We start from the raw sequence: 8985 nt of genomic DNA, 5'->3' as shown, positions 1-8985 counted from the left end.
CCCTCAAGGAGACAATATGGAAGACAAGGTGACTTTGCAACTTGGAAGAGACAGACACTCCCTGCTGTGGGCCAGACCTCAAGACCAAAGAATAAACAAATGCAGCCACATACTTCCTTAGGAATGGGTACCAAGGATTGATATTCTAAATAAGTATCAATCACCTTAATAAAGAGCCCAAATGAGTCACTAACCCAATCCCCAACAGGAAGAGACCCTATTCCATATTCATGCCCCCTTGCTACTTCCTCATTTAATTCCAATTTAATCAATTTTACCTGAGCAATGGTTCTTGTAATCTCATTGGTTGACCATAGTTTTATCCCACCTCCTGATCACCTAAGTGAATTTCCATGTTCTCCACCACCTTATACCCCCCACCACCACGTGGTGTTCCTCTATAAATGTCCCTGGAAGAGACAGGTTCCTGGGGACCAACTGCTAGGTGGCCCCTCTCCTGTCCCTCTCTTGAACAGGAGCTTTCTTTCCCCCCAATAAATATATTCTGCTCATAACCTCTGCTTGTTCCTAAAATTCATTCTTTGGTTTTAGAGAACAAAAACTTGTCCCAGGTACCCTTCAGGTCAAGAGTTTCATTTTCCCCCTATATCCACCAGAAATTAGTTTTTCCTCCCCGTATCACTCTCACTAAGGTTCTTTTTGGGGTTGTGGTAGGTTTGGAACCCTGTCTACACTTAACAGCATGTGGCCTTACAATGAAGGACTCTCTTTGGGTCTAACTGAAGTACTGTAGGTTGACCAGTCTCAAGCTCATAGGTCATACTTCACACCACGAACAGCATCAAGTTGGTTGCGCTACATGTAGCCCATAGTGTTGTAGGCAGCTGAATTAGGTAAAAATATTATAGGCAGTCAGACAGAGTCAGCCCCTCAAGGAGACAAGATGGAAAACAAGGTGACTTTGCAACTTGGAAGAGACAGACATATATGGGTCACACCTCAAGACCAAGACAAAGAGGAAACACAGCTACATACTTTCCTAGGGATGGGCAACAGGGTATGATATTCTATATAGGTATAAATCACCTTGAAAGAGGCCAAATGAGACACTGGCCTAGCCCCCAACAGGAAGAGACCCTGTCCTATATTCTTGTCTGCTTGCGACGTGACTTGTTTCCCCATTTGGTACTGGATTTAATCAATTTTACCTGAGCAATGGTGCTTGTAATCTCATTGGTTGACCATAGTTTTGTCCCACCTAATGCCCACCTAAGCAAGTTCTCATGTCTCTCCACTACCTTAGACCAGCATTACCACATGGTTTTCCTCTATAAAAGTCCCTGGAAGAGACAGCTTGCTGGGGACAACCCACTCATGCCCCCCTTCTCTCCCTCTCTCAGAAAGGAGCTTTCTTTCACTCAATAAATGTGTTCTGCTCATAACCTCCATTTGTTCCTAAAATTCATTCTTCGGTTTTAGACAACATGAACTCATCCCATGTACCTTTTAGGTTGAGAGATCAGTTTATCTTCCTGTGTCATTTGGAGGTTCCCTGTATCAATAGCCTTCTAGGAACATCACAATGCTCATGTATGATCAAGGTTCATGTGAGCTGCCTGTTGCTGAGGTAGACCCATAGTCCAAGACTATAGCCAGCCACAGGTGTTTTTTACTAGAAGCGTAATGATATGGTGTGTTTCTTCTCCTGGAGGTAGAAAATTCTCAAGACTTTATCCATAGGTAGGCCTAAAAGTCGAAATTATTGCAATCTTCCCAGAGTTAGGTTTCACCAGCCTAGTAATGTTTTTCAGGGCCAAATCTTGTGTTACTACTTTATTCTATGTCAACTAATCAATTCTTGCAGCTACAGGCTTACAATGATACAGAAGCTGGATTGCAGACCTGGAGGGATACAAAGGGCCATTTCAACAGAAAGAGCCTCACAGAAAAGCAGGGAATAAAGCTGTTCTTGCTCTCTCTCCATTATAATAGACACTAAAAAAAAATCTTTATATTTTCTCCGTAAGGTAATTAATTTAAAAGTCTATATCCATCCTCAAGATAAAAATTCCCTTATTTTTCCATCACATTTGGCAGTCCTACTGGTGGCCTCCAAATGGGTACAAGCACAAGTTATGATAATTTCTTCATGTTCAGATCAACTTATCCAAAAAAGGTATATTGTGTCCCAAACTGTTTGGAACAATCCAAAAATGATTTTCAGGATGTATTTGGTAATATTAATTAGCTCCATCCAGATTTGGGGCTAATTTTTCTGGTTCTATTTATTGTCATTATCCCTTAGATGTTAGAGTAATATGCTAGTTTTCACAGATAGGTCATCTTATGTTAAAGGATGCTATGTGATGGCTTCCTCTTCTAAAATATAGGATACAGGTTTCTTACTATACAAAGGTCAATTATTATAATAAGAGGAGGAAATCAATCACTGCTACCTCACTTGTGATATACTATTAAATTTTTAACAAAATTGGTTTACTCACAAGTCTTCAAAAAATTGTTCATTTAAAAAAATTTGTTATGGTGGGGATAGATTATTTAACAGGACTCCAATTGGGGAATAGAAGGATGGCTAACCTTTTTTATTCATAAGGAACCCCTAATTATCTCTAGTCTTTTGGGAAACACTTCTAGCAATTGGAAAAGACAATTTCAGTGGAAATTTCAAAAATCAAAGGAAAAGACAATTTTTTTTCCAGAAAAAAAATTACAATAAAATTTTCTCTAAAAAGATGCACTTGATACAAAACTAAAATTTTAAATTTAATCTAGTATTGGTAATCTCATGATGTATTAAATATATTCATGATTCCGGATGTACAGGATCTTAAAAAATGCAAAACAAAGATTGCTTATTGTGATAAGACTTTTGTTTCAGATCCAATTCTCTGCCTTTAACAAAAAAAAATTGTGATGTACACTCAATTAAAAGAAAATTAATTAATTAAGTAAAAGCTTCTTGTGTATTAGAGAAAACTGATTAAAAGTTATGTCAAAATAAAAATTTATGTCACAAAATGTCATTAAGATTGTCATGCTGCAAAGTTTTCTATGGTTTTGATTTCTAAATTTCTTTGTAAAGCTAAGTAAATATTGCCTGTCAAAATTCTACAAGGATTTAAATATTAGGATATGCAGGTGCATTACAAAATAACAGTACTATGTTATGTCTAAGGTGTTTGGTATTCAGATAAGATAGTAATGTTAATCTATTTTTTTCATTTTTGTAGCTTTTAGGGAAGGGTCTACAGAGTATTCAGGGTCTCAACTAGATCAGACTCATAGTGATCCTCCTGTTTGCAGCCTCCCAAGAGCTGGGATTACAGATGCATGCCACCACTCCCAGTCTCAATTGGCATATCAGCACTCCCCCAGTGGGCAGGGATGGCACAGCAGGCTGGGGGATTGAACCCCCAGCCCCTGCACCAGTAATGTTAATCTTACTGCATCTTTTACAGGGTAATGTCATTATGCTTTTCTTCTCCAAAGTGATGTTTGGAGATCAAAAATTAGAGAGCTAGATGGACTAAGAAGATAGCCAATATTTTGGTCATAGCCCTCTGAGGTCAGTGACTACTCAGGACATAAAAAACATCTGCTGTGACTTTCTATAACTCAGTTGAGTCTCTTGACTTTCTAATCAAGGATATTATGGGACTATGGAGAAAAGTGATTCTATAATATATAGTGTGCCTAATGAAAGTCACCTAGACAAACCAATCTCTCAAGCTTTCACAGAAAGCAACTTGGCCAAACAATGGCCATGACTCATCCAGATGGCTGAGAAAGACAAGAGAAATAAGAGGTGCTGTACGTGGTTCCAAGGTAAGTCCTGAGGCTATTTAACTGACTTTGATAGACAGCAAAAAGTTAAAATTGATTAATATGTCTTGCCTTAACTTGTTCTTAACTATCCAGTAAAAATTACAACCACGTAGGGCCCAAGGAGATAGCTCAGCAGAATAAGAGCTTGCCTGGCAAGCGCAGGGTCCTGAGTTCAATCCTGGGTACCACAAAGAAAAGAAAATTACAACCACTAGTTGTGAAAAGTAATGCAACAGTAATATTCTAACTGTAAAAGGTTCAAATCACTAACAATTTCTGATAACTGTACTGGTAACTGCTGTTATGGATTATATGGTTAAATTGCTGTATAAACGTAGCAAAAATCTTTAGACAAGCACCAAGAAGGAACAGGTCTTCCTTCTAAAGAGTTCTCCAAACACTGCTTCTCCAAATATAATGGAATACACATCATTCACACAAAAAAATGAAGGGACATATGTTGGGAGTGGCTGAAGCTGGAAATTGATCATATGTGGGAGGGAAGAACAAGGCCTCAGTGACTTAGCAGTCAAGCTACCTTATTCTTGAGAAAAACATCCTACCTGGACAATTTTGGCTAGTACTTGCTAGGCAACTTTGTGTCTCCTGATATTAACTCTACAAAGGTTTGAATAAATTGTCCTACTGTTGTTCTCTGGGTCTTTGCTCATCAGGAAACAAACCTCCACTTGAACTCAAGTGTGGTTTCTTGTCTATCTTTTCCTCATTCCTACAACCATTTCTCCTGGTCTATACCAAGAAACCAATGAGTCCCCACAGGCAGGTAGGAGGATATTTTAAAAATAATTCAGTGATTTTGATAGTGTGAATAAAATCCACTATAAATAAGCAAAATTGCTTTAAAGAACATTTCTTGCACAAAGTACTACCTGCTCAGAATGTGAAGTACATCAAAATGCTAGTTTCACTGTACTTTACTATTTCATATGAATGAAACTAAACTAAAAAAAATTCCAGGGCTGGCCAAATATCTCAGAAGATTAAAGCACCTGGTTAGGCAGATGCAGGGGCCAGAGGTTTGATTCCAGGGCCTGTGGCCCCAGGGGTGTGCTAAGAGGGCAACTGAGACTGGGCTTGGTGGCGCACACCTGTAATCCCAGCACTTGAGATGCTGTAAACAGGAGAATCACTATGAGTCCAATCTACATAGTGAGACCCTAAACACCTTGTAGACCCTTCCCTAAATAGAGAAAAAAAAACTTTCTTGTTCTGTATTCTAAATGAAAGACAACCATTAATCATTGTAATATGATACCTTCTTACCAATAAGTATACTTGAAAAATTCTGGAAAATATTACAAAAGTGCCTCTAATTATTCTATTCAAATTGTATTGACCAGATTTTTTTGAGCCTTTTAAAAAAATTTATTCTGACAAAACTAAAAAGGGAGATACAAATGAACGACCATTTGGTATCTATACATTCAAATAGTTAGGATAGATATACAGCTGTATTCTCTTAAATCAATGATAGAAAGATTTGCTCTAATAGTGTTTGCAGACAGGATATCATGTCTGCATCTTGTACAATGAATAACCACTAAGACAACAACATGCAATGTATTAACTATTGAAACTGCGCTAGTAATCAGTTTTGAAACTGTCTCATTGTTTCTCAATAAAATTATCTTACAAAATTTATTAATTTTAGTGAGAAATAGCAATGAGACAGTTTCAAAACAAATTAGTAGGACAGTTACAATAATACATTGCATATTTTTGTCTTCATAGTAGTTCTTCACAGTAGAAGATGCATATATCTCTTGTCTAAACAATATTAGTACAAATTTTTCTTCTGATTTAACTGAGAGAAAGTAGCTTTATATCTATCTTAACTATTTTGTATATACATATATATTTTTTCACTACAAAACAGTCTTTCATTTATATCCCCCTTTTTCTGTTTTGTTTTGTGAGGGATAGGTATTCCATTGCTGTTAGAGAAACTGTATTTGGAGAAGTCTTTAAAGAACCTTTTCATACTTGATGCTAGTTCAAATATTGTAAGTACTTGGTTTCAGTAAAATATACCAATATAATCCAATAGTCCTTAATAGTTGTGGGTTATCAGCAGAGCTAGAAATTGTCAGAATTTGTTGGCTTGAGCCTTTTATAGCTCAACATATTAATATAGCTTTATTTTTTGTACCTCGTGGTTAAACTTTTCTGCTGTATGGTTAAGACCAAATTAAAGCAAGACCTATATAACTAAAAATGTCACTTTTGTATCTGACAAGGTCAGTCAAATCTCCTCAGGATTTACCCTAAAACCATGTAGAGCAGCTTGTAGATCTTTTGTCAGTGTCAGCCATCTGGATGAGTCACAGTGACCAGAATCTTTTAAGAAAATAAGACATGTAACTCTATTGTAAAATGCGTATTTATATTTATAATCGTACTTTGTATCTGTCTATGTGTACATATGTGTGTGTAATACTGGGATAGACTGAGGGCCTTGCATATTTTGGGCAATTGCTCTCCCACTGAATTGCATTGACAACACCATATTATACCCTTTTTTCAATCTTTAAGACTAATTCACAATACTTTTTACTAAAGTCTAATTGAGCATATATGTACAGAAAGTTAATGCAATGTTAGTTACACTTTGTAAAATATTTTTCTTTTGGTCAAAAGAAACCTATTATAAATCATAGCATCTCCTTACCAATAATTACAAAATATTATAATGTTGACAGATTATGTATATTTTTACTTGGATTTAAAATTTTAGATGCTATAAAATGCTTTCTGTAAAAATAAAACATAGTTTCAGTTAAGCAATTTTATTTTTATTTTCATTTATTTTTTCTTTCTGTATTTTAGGGAAGGGTCTACAAGGTGTTCATGGTCTCACTACTAGATTAGACTCAGAGTGATTCTCCTGTTTACAGTCCCCCAAGGGCTGGAGTTACAGGCATGTGACACCATACCCAGTCTCAAGTTAAGCAATCTTAAAAGCCCCAAACAATAGCTTACTACTTTACATGAGATTTTCAAAAATAGGATTTTGCATCTCTACATAATATTATGATTATTGTTAGCAGGAAACTTGAAAATATAAGTGGATAATTTAAAGCTATAGAATCACTTTTGCTCCTGTGGATTTGATCTTAGCTATATTTACCTAATGTCTCAGTCCTAAATTTTTTTCCAGAGCTAAAAATGATCTATGAAAATGAGGGTAGCTTTCCCAACTTTCTCCATTTTCAAAATTCCAAAACTACTATCCAAAACAGTTATCTAAATAAATTGTAAGAGGCTCTACATGTTCTTATTTTGAACATATTACTGAAATGTTCAAATATGATGCAAGAAAATTTGCACATCATATTACTTAGTGGAGATGATCTTTAAAATGGATATAAATATTAAAATTTTATCATTTCATGAAGCATTATAATAGAAGAAATTACCAAATGGAGTACTGTTCTGCTACAAAGGAGAAATTTTAATCATTTGCAGGAAAGCAGATGCAGCATGAGACCATAACTTCAAGTGAAATAGACAAACAAGCTTCAGTATCACATGGTTTCTCTTATATGAGAAATTCAAGCCATAAGTTAAACAGCAAAATAAAAGATAGGTAATATGAAATAGGGAGACAGACCTTTTATAAATGAGAAGGAGCCAAGACAAGGAGAGATAAGGGAGAATAGAGAGGGGACATGTTATATATAAGTACCAACTCCCCATAACGAATTAAAAAATTATGTACTATAAACATGTACAAATAAAAATAAACATTTAAAAGTTATTGTTCAGTTATAATACTTAATAATTAGGTTAAGGAACCCCACAATCATCTGTGAAATTAAGGAAAAATATCACATTTGCTTCTGTAAGTAACAAGTGTTAAGACTTGACTCAGGGCTGGGAAGATGGCTCAGTAGAATAAGCGCTTCCTTGGCAAACGCAAGGGTCTGAGTTCAATCCCCGGTTCTACAAAAAAAAAAAAAAAAAAAAAAAAAAAAAAAAAAAGACTTGACTCAAATTGGAATTAACTAACTAATGCTGGAACTTTTCACAAGAAATGAATCACCCTAGCAGGCCCTAAAGTTGAAAATAGCTCAAGATAAAATGCTGCTGACCCATTCAGTGGAATTTTTGTTAGTGCTCTTTCACCTGGTCAATTTCCATGTAGACATATGGCCATTTCCTTCTATCATGTAAGACAAATATAACCCTTTCCATTTTATGTTCTGAATAGAAGGGGGAGGTTAGTCTGATTGAAAATAAAATTCCTATAGTTATGGAAGAAATGTCTGATTGAAATTGTTTTTATCTTTTGTGATGGTTTTACATCTGGGATATTTAAATTGATATAAAGAAAATCTTATTTTGTTATATTGAAACAGAATTTTCCTGCTTGTCAAAAACATTAAGCCACTTTTTTTTTTGCCCCCACATCATAGCACTTGCTTATTTACCTGGCCTCCCACCCCAGAACTTTGGAAAAACATTTAGGTTCTTCCATGATAAATCCTCACTCCTAGCTCTAAATATCACATATAATTCATTATATCTCTTTGCTTCCAGTTAGTGTGTCTAGGTGGTAAGAATATCATAAAATTAATATATCAATTTTCCCAAAAACTTAAAATTTTGACATAGTATTTTTTTTTTTCTTTGGAGGAACTGGGGATTGAACTCAGATCCTTGAGTTTGCCGGTCAAGCTCTTATCCTACTGAGCCATCTCCCCGGCCCCGACATTGTATTTTATAATGAAAATGAAAGCATAACTCATTTTTTCACTTCTAAAAGAAATATACATTCTCTAGGATCACTTTTAGGTGTACATTTTAAAATCTTTTTTTAATTTTTTAAAGACAATAAAGATTATTTTTAGGAAACATTAGAAATGATACAGAATGTCACTAGACAAAAATGGTAGGAATTCAACAATGGTTGGTATGTTAAAAATTCTTCAATATTCTTCAAATTAGTTGTTCAGGTTACCAAACGTAAACATGAAAAATTGGTCAAACAGTTGGCCAGTTCAAAGGAAGCAATTACTGAGATAAGGAGAAGTACAAGTCAGTCAGTGGGATAGAGAGATATATCTATGTATACAAACAGGATGGTTTGTACAACTGTATCGTGGATTTCTGCTGGTTTATTGGAAAGAGCAGTTAATATTTAATTATTGTTTGTCT

Source organism: Octodon degus, unplaced genomic scaffold (assembly GCF_000260255.1).
Source record: "Octodon degus isolate 3935 unplaced genomic scaffold, OctDeg1.0 scaffold00211, whole genome shotgun sequence".
Taxonomy (NCBI): domain Eukaryota; kingdom Metazoa; phylum Chordata; class Mammalia; order Rodentia; family Octodontidae; genus Octodon; species Octodon degus.
The sequence above is the reverse complement of the archived record's forward strand: the minus strand, read 5'-3'. Positions refer to the sequence as shown.